At 46.7% G+C, this 16,597-nt stretch overlaps 1 protein-coding gene across 1 annotated transcript in view; it reads right to left on the bottom strand.

Annotated features, from left to right (window-relative positions):
- The window catches only part of SLC17A7 (solute carrier family 17 member 7), a 768,585-nt gene that overhangs the window by 506,386 nt on the left and 245,602 nt on the right, over positions 1-16,597 (bottom strand). The window contains exons 4-5 of the mRNA XM_085616330.1: positions 11,761-11,869; positions 6,259-6,316 (exon numbers count right to left, since the gene is read on the bottom strand). The gene's annotated coding sequence lies outside the window, so the exon portion shown is untranslated. The remainder of the gene's footprint in view (positions 1-6,258; positions 6,317-11,760; positions 11,870-16,597) is intronic.

The following is a 16,597-nucleotide window of genomic DNA, read 5'->3' as shown; positions in this document are numbered from 1 at the left end:
AGTGTGGGACTGGATGGAGGGTTGGAGTTGAGCGGGAAGCCAAAGAAGAGATCGCACTGGCAGGTCAGGCCAGCAGAGAGGTTGCCGAACGGAAGCTCCGGGTGACGACGCAGCTGAGGTAGTTGGTCAGACGTGGAAGGATGGAGCAACGACCCCCTGAGGACGCCATGGAGGGCTGGTGCCCAGCTGAGTGAGCAAATATAGGGGGGGGGGGTGAGCTGTGCTACGGGTAATAGGTCTACAAACACTGCAGTTGGGACTTGGGGATTGGGCTATGGCAGGTGGGACTATTGGATGAGACTTTAGCCGGGATTGAAACAAATGTAACAAGAGATGGCTAAACTTAAACAACTGTGATATGTAAATGCGGGGATGGGAGTTGCCTAAACCCGAGCTTTTTCAGCATTTCAGGGTGCGAGAGAGGCACTCTGCCATGTTGGGGTGTGGGTAGTTCTAAATCCACGGGCAGGGGGGCAGGGAGGGGAGGGAGGCTCGGGGGGAGGGGAAGAGGGAGACGTTTACTTGTTCTTTGTTTTATTGGTAGGCGATGTAGCTATTTGATCCTAATACACAAAGGGGCCATGTTGAAGAGTAGACACACACTGATGAGATGGCTGTTACAAGCTTCTTCTCAGTTTGAATTGATCCGTAGACTCGGAAGATGGTTAGAGGAAAGCTATGGGGGGGATAGAGATCGTGTATTCTCTGTACTAACCTGGAACGTTAATGGTTTAGGTGATAAGATTAAAACGGGTATAGTGCGACAACATCTAAAGCGGCATTCCCCTGACGTGGTTCTGTTACAAGAAACACCCCTTGTGGGACAGAAGACCAAGGCCCATACCAGGTGGTGGTACAAACTCCTGGTTCACGCAGATTATACCACTGGTTCGCTGGGGACGGCAATCCTGGTAAAGAGAAGCATACCCCTCATTGTTCACAAGACTTGGACTGACCCAGCGGGTAGGTTCGCAGGGGCGGAGGCCCAGTGGGAGGGAAGGGACATCAACATAATCTCAGTTTACTTACCCCCCGCTCTGGGTAGGGTAGCGCTGTCGGACATTGAACGTAAGCTGACAGGACTTCGAGAGGGTTCATTAATCATGGGGGGTGACTATACCATGACACTAGATTTCACGACTGATCGAAACCCACCGAGATCAAGAGCAACATCTAGCGGGCTGATGGCTGAATTTACGAAGGCGCTAGACCTTATTGATGTGGGCCGAGCGCTCCACCCCACTAATAATACATTCACATATTTTTATAATGTGCACCAAAGTTCATCTCGTATTGATTATTTCCTCACACACTCGACCTCTATAGAAAACTTCGCCCAGATCTGAGTTCTTCCTAGAGGTTTATCAGACCAGTTTGGGTAGACTACACATACTGGGAGAAACAGGCACGTTCCACCATAGTTCCACCCATGGCTTCTACAAATACCTGACATAGGGTATTTATTACACGTCCTCCGTCGACGTGTGAGGGGCTACCGGAGACAGTGTCTCTTTGGAGTAAGTGTGACGATAAGAGCACCTCCCCCACAGTCCCACACAGTCCCGGGTTTAGAATAAAAATCCGTAAACTCTTAATTGAGAAATCCTCCTGGAAATTTCCAGTAAAGAGAGACGTTGGGGCAAAGCCCACATTTACAGAGTAATAAGGTAATAAATACCCTAATAGGGGTAGAGACCAATAAATAGGGACCAACACCCTGATGAATGCCAGAGCGACCTGGTTTGGCGCATAAAAAGCTGGCAGAAACATGTTGGTGTGGGGACCACACCATTTGGTTCAATAGCGTTTCTAAGGTTGTGGGGAGATGTCGCCTGTATCAGGGGCCCCCCTATATTGGGCAGCTTGGCACTGGATGGGGAATCACCGGCGGGAGCTCCGGTCTAGGCTCCCAGCTTCATCTGCGTCCAGCCACGCCCCCCACTGAGGGCGTGGTTGAGCAGTTCCTCAGTGATTTTGCTCCAGTTCCTTCGTGGAAGGCGCATTGCCGGTTTGGAGGCGGTGTTTTTTTTTTACATTGAAGTGTACGCACTGGTGGTCCATCCAGGGGGATGGCGTGGTGTGGATTCCTGCAGTTATAGTAATTAGAAAGCAACAGCTCCAACTGGTGCTATCTGGTCGCTATTGACCATGACAAATCCACAAGTTCAGTCTGCTCGCGATGGAGCGCGGGCCGGCTACAGAAGTCGCATGGACCCCGGTACAGTACCATGGATGTATCAAAAAGTCAAAGACATGCATCGTCTTTGAATTTTTGACTTATCCAGAGGAGGTGAGGTGTCTCAAAGGCAGGTGATGTGTTGGTTCCTTATTGCTATGCAGGTCATTGGCATATAGGCGCTCAGGGTTGATGCGTTGTGCAAAGGAGGAAGGCGTCAATGTAGCAAAGTGATGCATCGGTTCCTAGAGGCGGTGAGGGGTCTTTGAGCCGCTAATGCCTATGGACGATGCGGGGAGCAGGGGAGTTGATGCAAAGGTTGCACGTGTGAAATGTCAGGCCCTGAAGGCAATGTAGTGTCGATGATGTGTCAATTTCACAGCGCGGTGTGTCAATTTCATGGTGTCGATGTTGAACCACCAGGCATTGCGTCGGAGTTGGAGCGGTGCATTATGGACTTCGCTGAAGCGGTGTTTGAGACTCACGCAGCAGCACACTCCATGACTGAGGACTACGTCTTTAATGCAGGCACCAACGATGAGTCAATTTGGCAGGGATGTGCCGGTTCCGAAGGGATACTTGGAGTCGATGCATCGATTTCTTGGTTGCAGGACTAGAATCACCTCCAAGGGTTCAGGACTGGGTATGGCAACACTTGGAAGGACAAGTCTCACAGCAGAGGAGACCAAGTGCTGGTAGCAAGATGCAGGTGAAGTCTTTCATGGCCTTGACACTTCCAACAGGAGGCAAGCTCAACTCAAGCCCTTGGAGAAACTTTAGAAAGAAGAATGCAAAGAGCAAAGTCCAGTCCTCTCACTCCCAGGCAAAAAGCAGCAGACCGTGGGCCAACCAGGGCTTTAAGTAGGATGAAAATACTGGGGCGTCTCTCAAAGGGGTGTTGCCAATGTAATTAAGGGTGTGGCTTAAACACACATAAGCTAAAAATGTGCGCTTAGCATAGTGTGCCGCCCGACTTGTACTTTGCTGTTTCTGTAATTGCGTCCAGATATAGGAACCAACAAGTAACATCATACCTACAAAAAGTCAGGACTATTGGCTTTGTCAATGGTTGTTCGTTGCATAAGATAAATACGCAGCAACTATGGCTTGTATATAACATTGAAAAAGCTTCCACTTAAGGTCCTGATGACACCACGACAATGTTGCTGCTCCTGAGTTTAAAAAGAGGAGGGAAATCCAGAGAGAAAATTACTCTCTTTAAAGGATTTCCCTTCCCCTACAACGCTCACCTGGCACGACGTCATGCTGTAACTTCTCCACTAGTGAGAAGTGAGCATTGTGAGCACACGCACATGATGTGCCTGCTGTCAATGCAGTCCGGAAAAAAACGGACCTCCTGCGCCAGGGCACAAAACAGAGCCCGATAGAGACCCATTTCGAGGCCCTCTTTAAAAAACTGCCGGTGCTCAGACCCGGTGAGACCCGGCCCACTTAAAGCCCTGGGGCCAACACAGCAAAGCAAGATGCATAGTGGCAATTACTCCTGGCAGTCCAACAGCTCTTCTTCCTGGCAGAATGTCCCCAGTCCAGAAAGTGTTCCGAGTACATGGTGTCAGAGGTCCAGAACTTACACCTATTTTAGCCTTTGAAGTAGGGAGACTTCAAAGAAAGGTCTTTGTGGTGCACAAGATTCTGTCCTTCCTGGCACTGGCTTCAGACACACTAAAGGGAGGTATGCAGCTCTTTGTGCGTGCATGGACAGGCTGATTCAGGTGCCAACTCCTCCCACCACTCTATCTCAGGGAAACTCATCCGCCTGGTGATGGGCTATCAGTATATGCAGGGTACACCTCAACTCCCTTTGTGGGTAACTGTCTAGAGTAAATTCACAAATCCAAAACTGTCATCAAATACAGACGTGTATTCCAGGGACAGGCAGAGGCATCGAATGGTTGATGTAAGAAAATGCCAACTTTCCTAAAGTGGCATTTTCAGACCTGCAATTTAAAAACCAACTTCATTAAAAGATGTGTTTTTTCATTGTGAGTTCAGAGACACCACACTCCAATTTTCTATCATCTTCCAATTGAAAGACAAACTTGTAAAGAGTTTGCAAAGCAGCTCCAATGCAAGCCTATGGGGGAGATAGGCCTTGCTGTAGTGAAAAGCTAATTTAGCAGTTTTTACTACTAGGACATGTAAAACTTAAAAGCACATGTTGTACCTTTTAAATACAAAGTACCCTCAACATAGGGCTACCTAGGGCCTAGTTAGGGGTGCCTTACTTGCAATAAAAGGAAAGGTTTGGGCCTGGCAAGTAGGTGAACTTGCCAGGTCGACATGGCATTTTAAAACTGCACATACAGGCTCTGCAGTGGCAGGTCTGAAACAGGTTTGAAGGGCTACTCCTGTGGGTGGCACAATCAGTGCGGCAGGTCCAATATTAGGATTCGAATTACAGGCCCTGGACACATGTAGTGCACTGTACTAGGGACTTACTAGTAAATCAAATATGCCAGTCATGCAGAAACCAAATACTATTACATTTCAAACACAGAGGACATGCACTTTAGCACTGGTCAGCAGTGATAAAATGCCCGGAGTCCTAAAACCAGCAACAATGAAGTTCAGCACACAGTCAAACAACGGTCGACCTCGAATCTGGGGAACCGGGTCCGAGTCTTGGCAATGATGCTAAACATCCTGTGATTCTGGGCAAATCACTTAATCTCCCCATGCCAAACAAAAATGTCCTCATGTAACGCAACTGGTGCTCTGTAAAGCGCTCTGATACCCGATACTTTTGGGTCAAGTTTGCGCTATATAAAACTCCCTAAAACAAAGAAAACATGCCAAAATATCCCTGCTCTAACAGATGTGATCATCGACGATATAGGTAGTAATACTAGTCAGTCACACACAAACTGGCACGGGACAAGTCTTTCCCACTCATGCATCCCATCATAGCTAGGTAATCAACCATAACCCTGACTGCAAGGAATAATATTAAGTCAGAACATTGGCATACAAAAGAAAGAAAATAAAACGTGATTATTCAAAAGGATTTATTTTCATAGCAAAACAGAACACACCCTTTAAGTGTTAAGAAATAAGGATAACCTTACTAGACATTAACATGCAAGGAATGTAAGTATATGTATGCTGCACAATTAAAACTTGACTACGCAGCATTGCAGAACCATGCTGGCGGGTTTGGTTACCCTCAACTCCAGCATGTTTTTGGGGCAGCCCAACTGTAGCGTGTCATGTGAACTCAATAATTCCAATGGCCTTCCTATTTTCCAACTCCCTCCTCCATTTTACTACCCTAGGTCCAAACTTAGGTTAAAGGCTTAGGCTGATAGTCTGACAGATGGGATACAATTGATGGATAATGGAAATCCCATCTGCCATATTACAGTAGACTTTGCATAGAAGAATATTATGAACTATAGTGCAGCGAATAGTATGTTTTATTAGTCACAGAGTATCCGAACCACCAAACTCTAAATCAGGCCCTTAGTCCCACATTACACCCAGGCCTCCAAAAGGTTATTCTCAAGAAATACCTTCACTTGGCATTGGGGAAAATTAGGCTACAGGGAGTTAAGTTATAGGGATTGGGCTAGGTAGAGGTTTAGCTATGGAATGGTTGATTGGGTGTCAATAAATGATCATCTTGTACTATGGCTTGATGGTTCAAATAGTTTTCCTTCCATCAATTAATGTGAAGAAGAACTTCAAAGACACATTGATAAATGAGAGGAAAAATATTAGACCGATCAATCCATAATGGAAGATAACTTAACTTGAGCAGAGAAATGTGGCACAGACATCATATGCCGACTGAGTGGGCACTGGGAAACACACCTTGTCTTCAGTTTGTGGTTTGTGCATTGCAGACTTAGTTCCGTTGTGCCCCTGTGCCGCAACAAACACACATGAATTCAATTCTTGCCTGCACTTACTGCAGCAGCACCACCAGAGATTACACCAACCTGCAGATTTAGGTGACGAGAAGTCAAGAGCAGGGACTGGACTCTGAAGGTGATGGGCAGGATACGGATATTTTCTGCCTATCCAGCACAGTACATAGTCAAAAAGAAAGCAAGGTGACTTACCACTTGTCCCAGCCACCACTGGGACATCTCCCAGCGTGGACAGTACTTCTGGTGGTCTCTGCGAAAAACATAATGCATCCATTTTAGATACCAGATAGCATTAGCCACCTAAGTATTTATTTTGCACAACATACAACAGCATTACCTCACTACAGTTAGGTTAGCTATCTATCACTATCTGTTTGTCTATTCGAAAGCAATCAGTTTGGACAGTATTTCTTATTTATTTTGCTTGGAAACATTTTAAATACAAGGTGCCACTGCATCAACCAGAAAAAAACCTTTTCTCCTAATGGAACAAGGTGCCCCCTAGGGTGTTGCCGCGCTACATAGTACTGCCGCAGGATAGTAGCGCGTTGCGCTAGCGAAGTACATATTTTAAAATAATAATTCCTAATGTTGGTATTTGGGTTTAATATAGTTTATTTTACCTTGATTTTAATTGCGCTGTGATCGCGCACGCCGCCGCCCACTTGCACTTTAAAAAATCGCATTGGCGAACAACTCACCGCTTCTAGAGCGGGCCCCGGATCAACAAGGACGCCATATTAGTTGAGGATGCGCCGTTTTCCGGCGCCATCTTCTTCAGTAGCGCTCTAGCGCTCACGCGCTTGGGAGGAGAGCCTACATAAGCCGCAGACTCAGGTGGGTTCAGCCTGGAACAAGGTGCCCCCTAGGGTGTTGCCGCGCTGCATAGTAATGCCGCAGGATAGTAGCGCGTTGCGCTAGCGAAGTACATATTTTAAAATAATAATTCCTAATGTTGGTATTTGGGTTTAATATAGTTTATTTTACCTTGATTTTAATTGCGCTGTGATCGCGCACGCCGCCCCCCACTTGCACTTTAAAAAATCGCATTGGCGAACAACTCACCGCTTCTAGAGCGGGCCCCGGATCAACTAGGACGCCATATTAGTTGAGGAAGCGCCGTTTTCCGGCGCCATCTTCTTCAGTAGCGCTCTAGCGCTCAGGCGCTTGGGAGGAGAGCCTACATAAACGGGTCATGAGGACGCGCAGCGGGAGCGCCTGATGAGGGGCCGGAGGAGCGCCAGAGGAAAGCCAGTTTGCGCCTGTTCGCGCACGATCGGGCCTCGGGCTCAGACACTCTGCTCAGGTAAGAGTCTATACTCGTGATGACCTTCTAGCTTGCAAGGGAACAATCATTTCCCGGTGCTTACATACGCTAGACCTGACGAAAGGCCATCAAGCATGCAATCACTGCCCTTTTCAAGTAACGGAACAGGCTTTTGACGAAGCTAAACAGACTACAACCCTGAAGATGGCCTTACTTAACTGTCGATCCCTGCCTGGACATAAGGAGGAAATTTCACTCTTAATTACCCTCGGAGATCTCGACGCCCTGTTTCTTGTGGAGACTTGGCTGGGGGCACATTCTGGCCCAGATCTGGTCGAGGCACTACCCCCAGGATATATAGCACAGCATAAAGACCGTCCAGGGAGGGTAGGAGGAGGGATTGCAATTATCCATAGGGAGAATATAAGCTGCCGACTACAGGATACTAGGATTCAGGGATGTGAAAGTACACATTTCACCCTCCATCCCTCATGTGAGAGCTCGATAGCAGGGATGTTGATCTATCGACCACCAGGCCCCCTTGGCACATTTCACGAAAGCTTGCTGGAGGCGGTGATAGGAGGGGTATGTACGGTCACGAACTTCCTGCTATTAGGAGATTTCAACCTCCATTTTAACAAGTTAGGAGATAGGGCAGCTAAAGACTTAGGGCCCGATTCACAGAACAAACTTAAGACAAAATCCTAAACTTAGTACCATTTTGGTATTCACAGAATGCACTTACTACTTCTGGTATTCACAGAATGAACTTACTACTTTTGCGATTCACAGAATAAACTTACTACTTTTGCTATTCACAGAATGGATTTACGACTCCTAACTTTACGTCCGCACTCGGGCCGGAAATTCCGGCCCGGGGGCGGAGCTTCCGGCCCGGAGGTGGAGCTTCCGGCCCGGGGGCGGAGCTTCCGGCCCGGGGGCGGAGCTTCCGGCCCGGGGGCGGAGCTTCCGGCCCGGAGGTGTGGATTCCGGCCAGTGGCGGATCTCCGCCACTGGCCGGAATCCCCACCTCCGGGCCGGAAGCTCCGCCTCCGGGCCGGGAGCTCCGCCCCCGGGCCGGAAGCTCCGCCTCCGGGCCGGAATTTCCGGCCCGAGTGCGGACGTAAAGTTAGGAGTCGTAAATCCATTCTGTGAATAGCAAAAGCAGTAAGTTTATTCTGTGAATCGCAAAAGTAGTAAGTTCATTCTGTGAATACCAGAAGTAGTAAGTGCATTCTGTGAATACCAAAATGGTACTAAGTTTAGGATTTTGTCTTAAGTTTGTTCTGTGAATCGGGCCCTTAGAAAATGACCTAGAGAGCTATAACCTTAACCTTAAGGTTCGGCGCCCCACGCACAAGTCAGGAAATACTCTTGACCCCATTATTACTAACATTGCGACTATAACAGTCCTGGAGCCTTACCCTGTCCCCTGGTCGGATCACTCGGTGATTCCTTTTCACTGGAGAATTTCCAGGACGAGTACTACTACTTCCTCAGACAGAGGACTAATAAGACCTTGGACAAAACTTGACGTGGACGAATGGAAGGGACTGTTAGAAAGCAGTAAGCCACCGGATAATTCTAATGTGGAAGGGGCTGTCAATAATTTTAATCAGTGGATCACCCAATCCCTAGATACGCTTATACCGAAAAAACCCTCAACAATTAGGAAGGGAGAGCTGAAACATCCATGGTTTACCTTAGACTTAAGGTTACTAAAACAAGAATGTAAAAGGGCAGAACGACACTGGCGGAAGGATTTTAGCGTGGAAAGGAAGACCAGTTACAAAGCCACACTGAAGAAATACAAAACCACTCTTATTACCACTAAAACTGCATTCTTTGCGAACAAAATCGAATCCGCCACCAATGCCCCCAGGGAAATGTTCAAGATTGTAAAGCTCTTGACAAAAATCCCAGATCCCCCCCGTAAAAGCAGACGAGCAGGACACAAGATGTGATGACATGGCGAACTACTTCCAGACCAAAATACATAAAATTCTTGAGACGATCCCGGTATCGGACCCGGCCTCACATCATAGTGTACCTCCCCCGGAGGAAAGAAGTGAATGTCCAACACTCTCCGAGTTTGCCCCCCTCACGGAAGAGTTTCTCCCCTCTCTGTTGAGGAGTATAAAAAGTGGATCACCACGAGACCCAGTCCCCATGAAAATACTTAACCAGGCACTTCCAACCATCAGCGAACCCGTAATTAAGATGGTTAACACCTCCCTGGAATCGGCTACGGTCCCAAAGGCATGGAAAGTGGCCATGGTCAGATCCCTGATTAAAAAGCCGAACCTCGACCCAGGAGACGCGGCTAACTATCGACCGGTATCCTTGTTACCTGGGATGGGGAAATTGACCGAAAAATTGGTAAACATCCAATTGGCGGCATTCCTGGAGAAGTACAATCTTCTCCATCCATCCCAGACGGGGTTCAGGAAGGGACAAGGCACCGAGACAGCACTGTTGAGGGTGGTAGAAGAGGCCAGAAGGATTTTGGATGCAGGTGGCAGCGCGGCCATTATCCTTCTGGACCTCAGCGCCGCCTTCGACACGGTAAGTCATCATCTGCTGCTGTCTCGACTCCGGAACATCGGGGTAACTGGGAAAGCCATGGAGTGGTTGAGATCTTTTCTTGAGGAAAGAGATTTTCAGGTGTTTGAGGGTAACAACTGCTCTCGCCTGTTAGCGTTACAGTGTGGGGTACCACAGGGGTCGTCCCTTAGCCCCACACTGTTTAATGTCTACATGGCCCCGTTGGCGGAACTAGTTGCTCCGTTTAGCATCCAGTTAATAAGCTACGCGGATGACACCCAGCTGGTATTTTCCTTGCAACAAACAGATGCTCCCCCGAACAATCTGGCTAATTGTTTGGAGGTGGTAGTAAACTGGATGAATTCTTCTCAGCTCAGACTTAACGGAGGAAAAACCGAGCTGATGCTCTTAGGAAAGCAGGATATCCTGACTGTCTAGCTTGGCCCACTTGTATGGGTGCCATACCACCACCCAAACCAGAAATAAAAAGTTTAGGCTTCTGGCTCGACAACGCTTTGTCCTTCGAAACACAAGCCAGAAAGACCTCTGCAGTTTGTCATGGGATACTCAAATCCCTGCGCAAAATCCTGCCCCAACTCCCTGAAAAAGCAAAGAAGACCGTAGTTCAATCCTTGGTTTTATCACGAATTGACTACGGGAATGCTATATACCTTGGGGCACCGGCATCCACTTTTAAAACCTTACAAGTGGCTCAGAACTATGCCGCCAGGATTTTGACTGGAACTAGTCGATATATGTCGGCGAAGCCAGCTCTAAGATCACTTCATTGGCTCCCTGTGAAGGAACGGGTGCGATTTAAATCCCTATGCATCACATACAAGATCATGCATGGAGAAGGCCCTTCCATTTTGGAAAATATGATAAGTCCCTATAAGCCCCAACTTAATCTCCGCTCGAGTGACCACAACCTGTCAATCATTCCCAGGATAAAGCGAGCCCGCTCGGGCGGCCGGCTCTTTTCTCTGCAAGCAGCAAGAGAATGGAATGCCCTCCCATGTAACTTGAGGCAGGAACAGACCTTCCTTCAGTTTAGGAAGAAACTCAAAACCTTCCAATTCCCCAGAAATTAGCTTGCAGTAGGAATGTAGATCGGACTAGCCCAGGGTCACCGTTGCCAAGAGCGCTGGGATGCCTACGGGTAGCCATGCGCTATATAAGTGATTTTTTACAATTACAATTACAATGGAGGGGTATGGATTAGGAGCAAGATTCAGGAATAAGGGAAGGGCATATGGTAAGGCTATCCACAAGTGGATATGGGGTAGAAGGGAATGCAAAAGACATATGGTATTGGTTGTGAACACGGTATTTCATTCCTGCCATGCTGCACTGTTATGGAAACTGCAAGTACAGGAGACACATTGGGGGTCTATGGTCATGATGACCACTCTGTCACTGCCCCTGTACTTTTCGACTGTTTGTTTGATGATGATCAAGAAAACTACCAACATGTTTGGTGACTAGAGTACTACTTGGCCCTCACTGTTTGATCCTCTTTATGTTACCAAAAATATTTTATAAATGGCTGCACATCACGATGTGGATGTGTTTCCCTGGGCACTATCTCAGTCCTCTAGACCGATGTTTCGATTTTGTCAGCCAAAATTAGACAATAAATATTTTCCTCTCTTGATATTAATACACAACAACAACAAGACATATAATTGTGAAAGTCAGAGAGACAAGGGGAAGCTTAAGAAAAAGAGCAGAAGAAAGGTACAGACAGGAGAAAGTCAGCTGCGGAAACAGGAACATACATATAGAACAAAGAGAAATGCAGGGATAACAAACAACCAACATGGGAAAAAAGATAAAATTCTACAGAAGGCCGTAATTTTAGCAGTGGGGGTAACATGACTTACAGCGGGGCAGCAGAACCATTGTTCGAATTGCTGGTGGTAGGTAGGGGTGGTGGTGTCACTGGTCACATGCGCTGCGGCGCTGGTACTGGATACCTCTTGCCCGTGGGTGCTTCAGAATATAAAAAAAACAATGACTGTTGGTACTCTGTACAAACACATTTTTTACAGGCACAGCATTGTACTTTTTCAAACATGTAGCCTATCCATTGTTTCATAATCCTAAACCTCAAACCAGAACATTTTTATCTATTCATGTTTTCCAGACAATTATCTTTGCTTCTCTGCCCCCTTTTGATGAGTTGAATCAGTCACTCTTTGCGTACTACACATCTGAGAGATTGGGACTGTGAGCTATATAAAGAGATAAAGACACAGAGAAGAATTCAAGTTACCGACACAATAGCCCTGACATATTTTACTAACATTGTAAGAGTGAGTGACATGATGACAACTCCGAGTTGACAATCATGCCTTAAATCAGCCCATGGGAGCAACTGCCTAGATCACACTGGAACAGAATCCTGGCAGTATCATTCACTCCACTTCCACTACCCTCCTACGTTCCCAACTTCCTACATCCTCCCCAACAGGCTGCCTGGCACCATGCACCACTACTGTACTCTTTCAAGGGTTCTTGTTGCCCTTGCCTCTAAGGATTGTTTTTCGGCATGGAGATGTTCCTCCCTGCACAAAAACATTGGGTGCTGTGCCGTGTGTGTGTACACACACACACATTGGATCTTTGTCCATAGTGGGAGTGCCATTTTGCATTTAAGAGACAGACGTTGGAGGTCCCCTGGACCGTCCCCACACCGCCAGCATGTGTTCAAGTCCTGCTGACCCAGTTTGTGTAGTCTGGCTGAGGTCCAGTGTGCTTTCTGGATGGACCACAATCTAGATTGTGCCAGGGCAGGGGTGATTTTGGCATCTAAGGGAGATTTCCAGATTTTTTGGTATATATTGTTTTGTTCAGGTTTGAGTAGCATGGTGATCATGTATGGGGCTCCCATTTTCGTTTAAATAATCTCAGTGCCTGACCAAGAGATGTGTTGAGACGTTTGTACAGATGTGAGGTGGTATGACCTCTCCTTTTAATGATGCCTAATAGCCCGGGGAGGTCTGGTTTTGTTGGGGCCTCAGTTTACTCAACACTCTTTTGAGTCTTAGAAATTTTTAAAAGTCAATTTTGGGTAGATCAAATTTCATTTGTAACGTAGAGAACGGGATAAGGTTGGTGCAGGAACCCAGATTCTTTATGGAGTTTATGCCTTGTTGAGCCCATGTATCACAGAACAGCGTCTTCCCCTCAAGTTTAATTATACAGTTGAACCATATAGAGGCTAGGGACGAACCATGTAATTGGTGCTCTAGGAGTGTGTCCAGAAGTAGGAGTGATGCAACCTTGTCCAATATTATTTGTCTGGAGTGTTCCAGGGGGAGTTTCGAGATTGTGTATTGTGAGGGTGGAAATAAGGGTTTTGGGTGTGGTTAGGCTGGATTCAATGATGAGCTACGGGGACAAGAGGGCTGGATTAATGTTATCGCATCCACCATGCACCCTGGGATATCAGAAATGCTCTTTAGTAGCGGGTATAGTCTGGGATGTTTATTCCCCCGGAGGATTTGTTCCTATTCAAGATTTTCATAGAAATTATTGTTTTTCTTCCTTTTCATATGAATTTGGAGATGGCGTTATCTACTGACTTAGAGAAGGAAGGGGAGAGGAATTCTGGAAGCATGCTAGACATGAAATTATTCAGAGGGGGCTATCATAACTTTCCCATTCCCACTCGCCCCCACCGTATGATATTTTTCAGCAATGGGGTGTTGAGAAGTTCCCTTATTTTGGTCAGCATTTTTTGTTCCTTGAGTGTAACAGAGTGTTTAAGATCAGAACTAAGCCATATGCCTAGGTATTTGATGGCCGTTGGTTGCCACTTAAGAGCAAGGTCACCGATTTCAGGAGTTATCCAGTGAACGTTTAGAGGGAATACCTCAGGTTAAGTTTATTCAGGGAATAGTCCACTACTCGTGAATATTTTTCTATTTCTTCCAAGATGATTGGTATGGCTTGTGGGGCAACCTCAGTGTATAACAATTCGTTGTTTGCATAAGTAGCTACCCCTTGTTTGCCTGAGCAGCAGTTAATACCTGTGATACCTGGGTTTTTCTCAAAAGGTGGAGATTAACGGTTCAATGACCAGTAGGAAAAGATGGGGTGAGAGTGGGCATCCTTGACGAGTACCTTGTGAGAGAGGATATGGCCTTAAGCCTAAAGCAGTCGGCCTCGATGCTGGGAATCCAGATTCGAGTCTTGGCAGGGACGCTCAACATCTTGTGATTCTGGGCAAATCCCTTAACATCCCTGTGCCTAACAAAAAAATGAATGTGTCCATCTGTAACGCAACTGGTCCTCATGTTAAGCACTCTGATACCTTCGGGTCAAGTTGGCGCTATATAAAACTCCGGAAAAAAAGAGAGAAGGAAAAGAGTGAAGGCTTGGGATAGCTGGCCATTGACCCTAACTCTGGCTTCCAAGTACAGGGCCATAATCATGCGGATAAATTCATCCCCCAGGTAGTATATGTGTAATGTAGTATGTGAAAATGGCCAAGAATTATTGTCTAATGCCTTTTCTGCATCTAGAATTTTTGCTGTAGAATTTTGCGTGGTGAAAAGATTTCAGATAGGTCACTTGTAAGAGGATGATATTCCCATTCAGTTTGTTACAATAATTTGCTACTCCACTATGTTTGACCGGTTGGTCTTAGCAGATCAACCTGGAGTTAATCTACAGCACTGGAAAATCAGAAGACGTTAGCAATGCAGAGGGACATTGGATGCCCATCGCGGCAGTGACAGATGAGTCTAATAACTGTTGTAGTTACACCAGTTCCGAGAAAAGGAGTTTTACCATGGACGACGATCCGGAATTTTGATGGGCCTATGAAGCCATGAGGAAGGTTGTGGTCTTTGAGAGACTGACGGAGAGCCAAGAAGCCTTTCCTTATGGTATTTGTGTCACTTGAATAGTCCTGTGCAATATTGATTCTGGCTCCGTTCCAGAGGATGTGTTAAGCTTTCCTCATAGATGCAAGTATGGCTTCTGCATGGCAATATCATAGTGGTCTAACTATCATTGCTCTAGGGCGTGAGTTAGAAGGGGTAGAGAAGGGCTTGCCCCACAGGACTCTGTCGGCCGGCCCATTCTATCTCAAAGTCTCTATCATAAATTATTGTTTATTTTGGATTAGAAATCCATGGAACACATAAAAACAGATTCAACAATTCCTGTGTGAGCAGTAGTCACATATAAGCAATCCTAAGGGGTTAAAGGGATAAAAACGTATAAAAACACAATCTAATAAAAGGAGAAACAGAGGAACCTATTGGTGCAGTACACTTAATGTGCAGAGTGGGCAATACTGCAGTTTCCCTCCTAAAATATTAATTGGTCTAGGCCATGTCAGCCAGGGTTGTGCGCCTGCCGTATTCCAATTTTCATAAGATTGCAGCCCATCTTGTAAGCTAGATGTGCAAGATCCACCTTGTAAAAACTAGATATTGCATCAATGATCTGCTGACTTACATTACAGTATTGGACAGTCTGTACACAAACAATCCAAACAATATTAAGGTTGTATCAAGTACAGAAATTGCACGGTTATAATTCTTGCATGCATATGAATAATCCGTGCTACGTGTAATTATTTGGCCACTTCCCTTGTGTCAGATTTCAGTCTCTGTCAACTTTGACTCGCAGGGTACAGGGTTCGACACAGGAGTTTGCCTTATCTTCCACCTTTTCTGGTAGCTCGAATATGCACAGATTACCTCTGCGGTTCCAGTCCTCCAACTCGGAGATGTCTTTCGTCAGGGATTTGATCCTGGTGGTGGCTGCATCCACTCTTGTCTTCTCAGAAGATGCAGGGTCCTCCAGTGTGCCAATCCTTGTCTCTGCTTCTGTAAGTCTGAACGCCATATTTTGAAGGTAGTCCCTCAAGCCCTGAAGGTCATCATGCATGGCATCTGCGTTTGCCTTCGTTTCTTGGGCCAGGTCATGTAAGGCTCTGAGTTGCTCTAGTATCATATCCAGGCTGGCCCCAGAGTTTGCTATTAGTTTGATGAGGGAGTCTGGCAATGGAGGCTCTGCCTTGGCCCGTTCTAGTGTACATGTGTTGTATTTATTGTCTCTGGTGTCTTTGCCTCTGTGATCTGCCATTGTGGCAGCTGCAGTGGACTCAAAGGGGTGTTATGTAGTTGTGTATCCACACAAGCTGTTTACAAGATCAGTGTTGGACACTTAGCAGTGTGGGACCGTGAAGTCTTCAGTTCTCATGGAGCCAGGAACCATTTAGTTGGACAATTGATGGGTCAAGGTATGTTGATCGTAGCTGTACTGGTCCCCAAGGTCCGCATAAGCTGTGGTTGCAAAGCTCAAGGTGGAATTCTACAGAGTACTATTAATTGAGCTCACAGCCCTCACAACCTTGGGAGGCAATGCGCTGGTAGGCAAACGGTCGCCTGGCTTCAGTAATCCTGCACACAGAATAAGCCTCAGGGTGCAGGGATGGGCGCGGTCACCATTTTGTTTTCCCTCGTCGGGATGCTGTTAATACTGCATGTGACGTTAATATTCAGAGTGGTCCGCAGTGCGTGATGCTGAATATAGGTGCTAATCAGACCTCTTCACATGGGCACGAATCACCATGAGGTCATTTAAAATTGATGGCGTGGAGGTGGGCTGTAGCGACAGCCATGCATTGTCAGCAGATCAGAAGCGCCTCACCTGCGCTTGGTGACCAGGTGCTGAAGTGTGGTAAGTGGCTGAGGGGAA

The sequence above is a fragment of the Triturus cristatus genome, chromosome 7 (genome assembly GCF_964204655.1).
Source record: "Triturus cristatus chromosome 7, aTriCri1.1, whole genome shotgun sequence".
Classification (NCBI taxonomy): domain Eukaryota; kingdom Metazoa; phylum Chordata; class Amphibia; order Caudata; family Salamandridae; genus Triturus; species Triturus cristatus.
The sequence above is the reverse complement of the archived record's forward strand: the minus strand, read 5'-3'. Positions and strand labels throughout refer to the sequence as shown.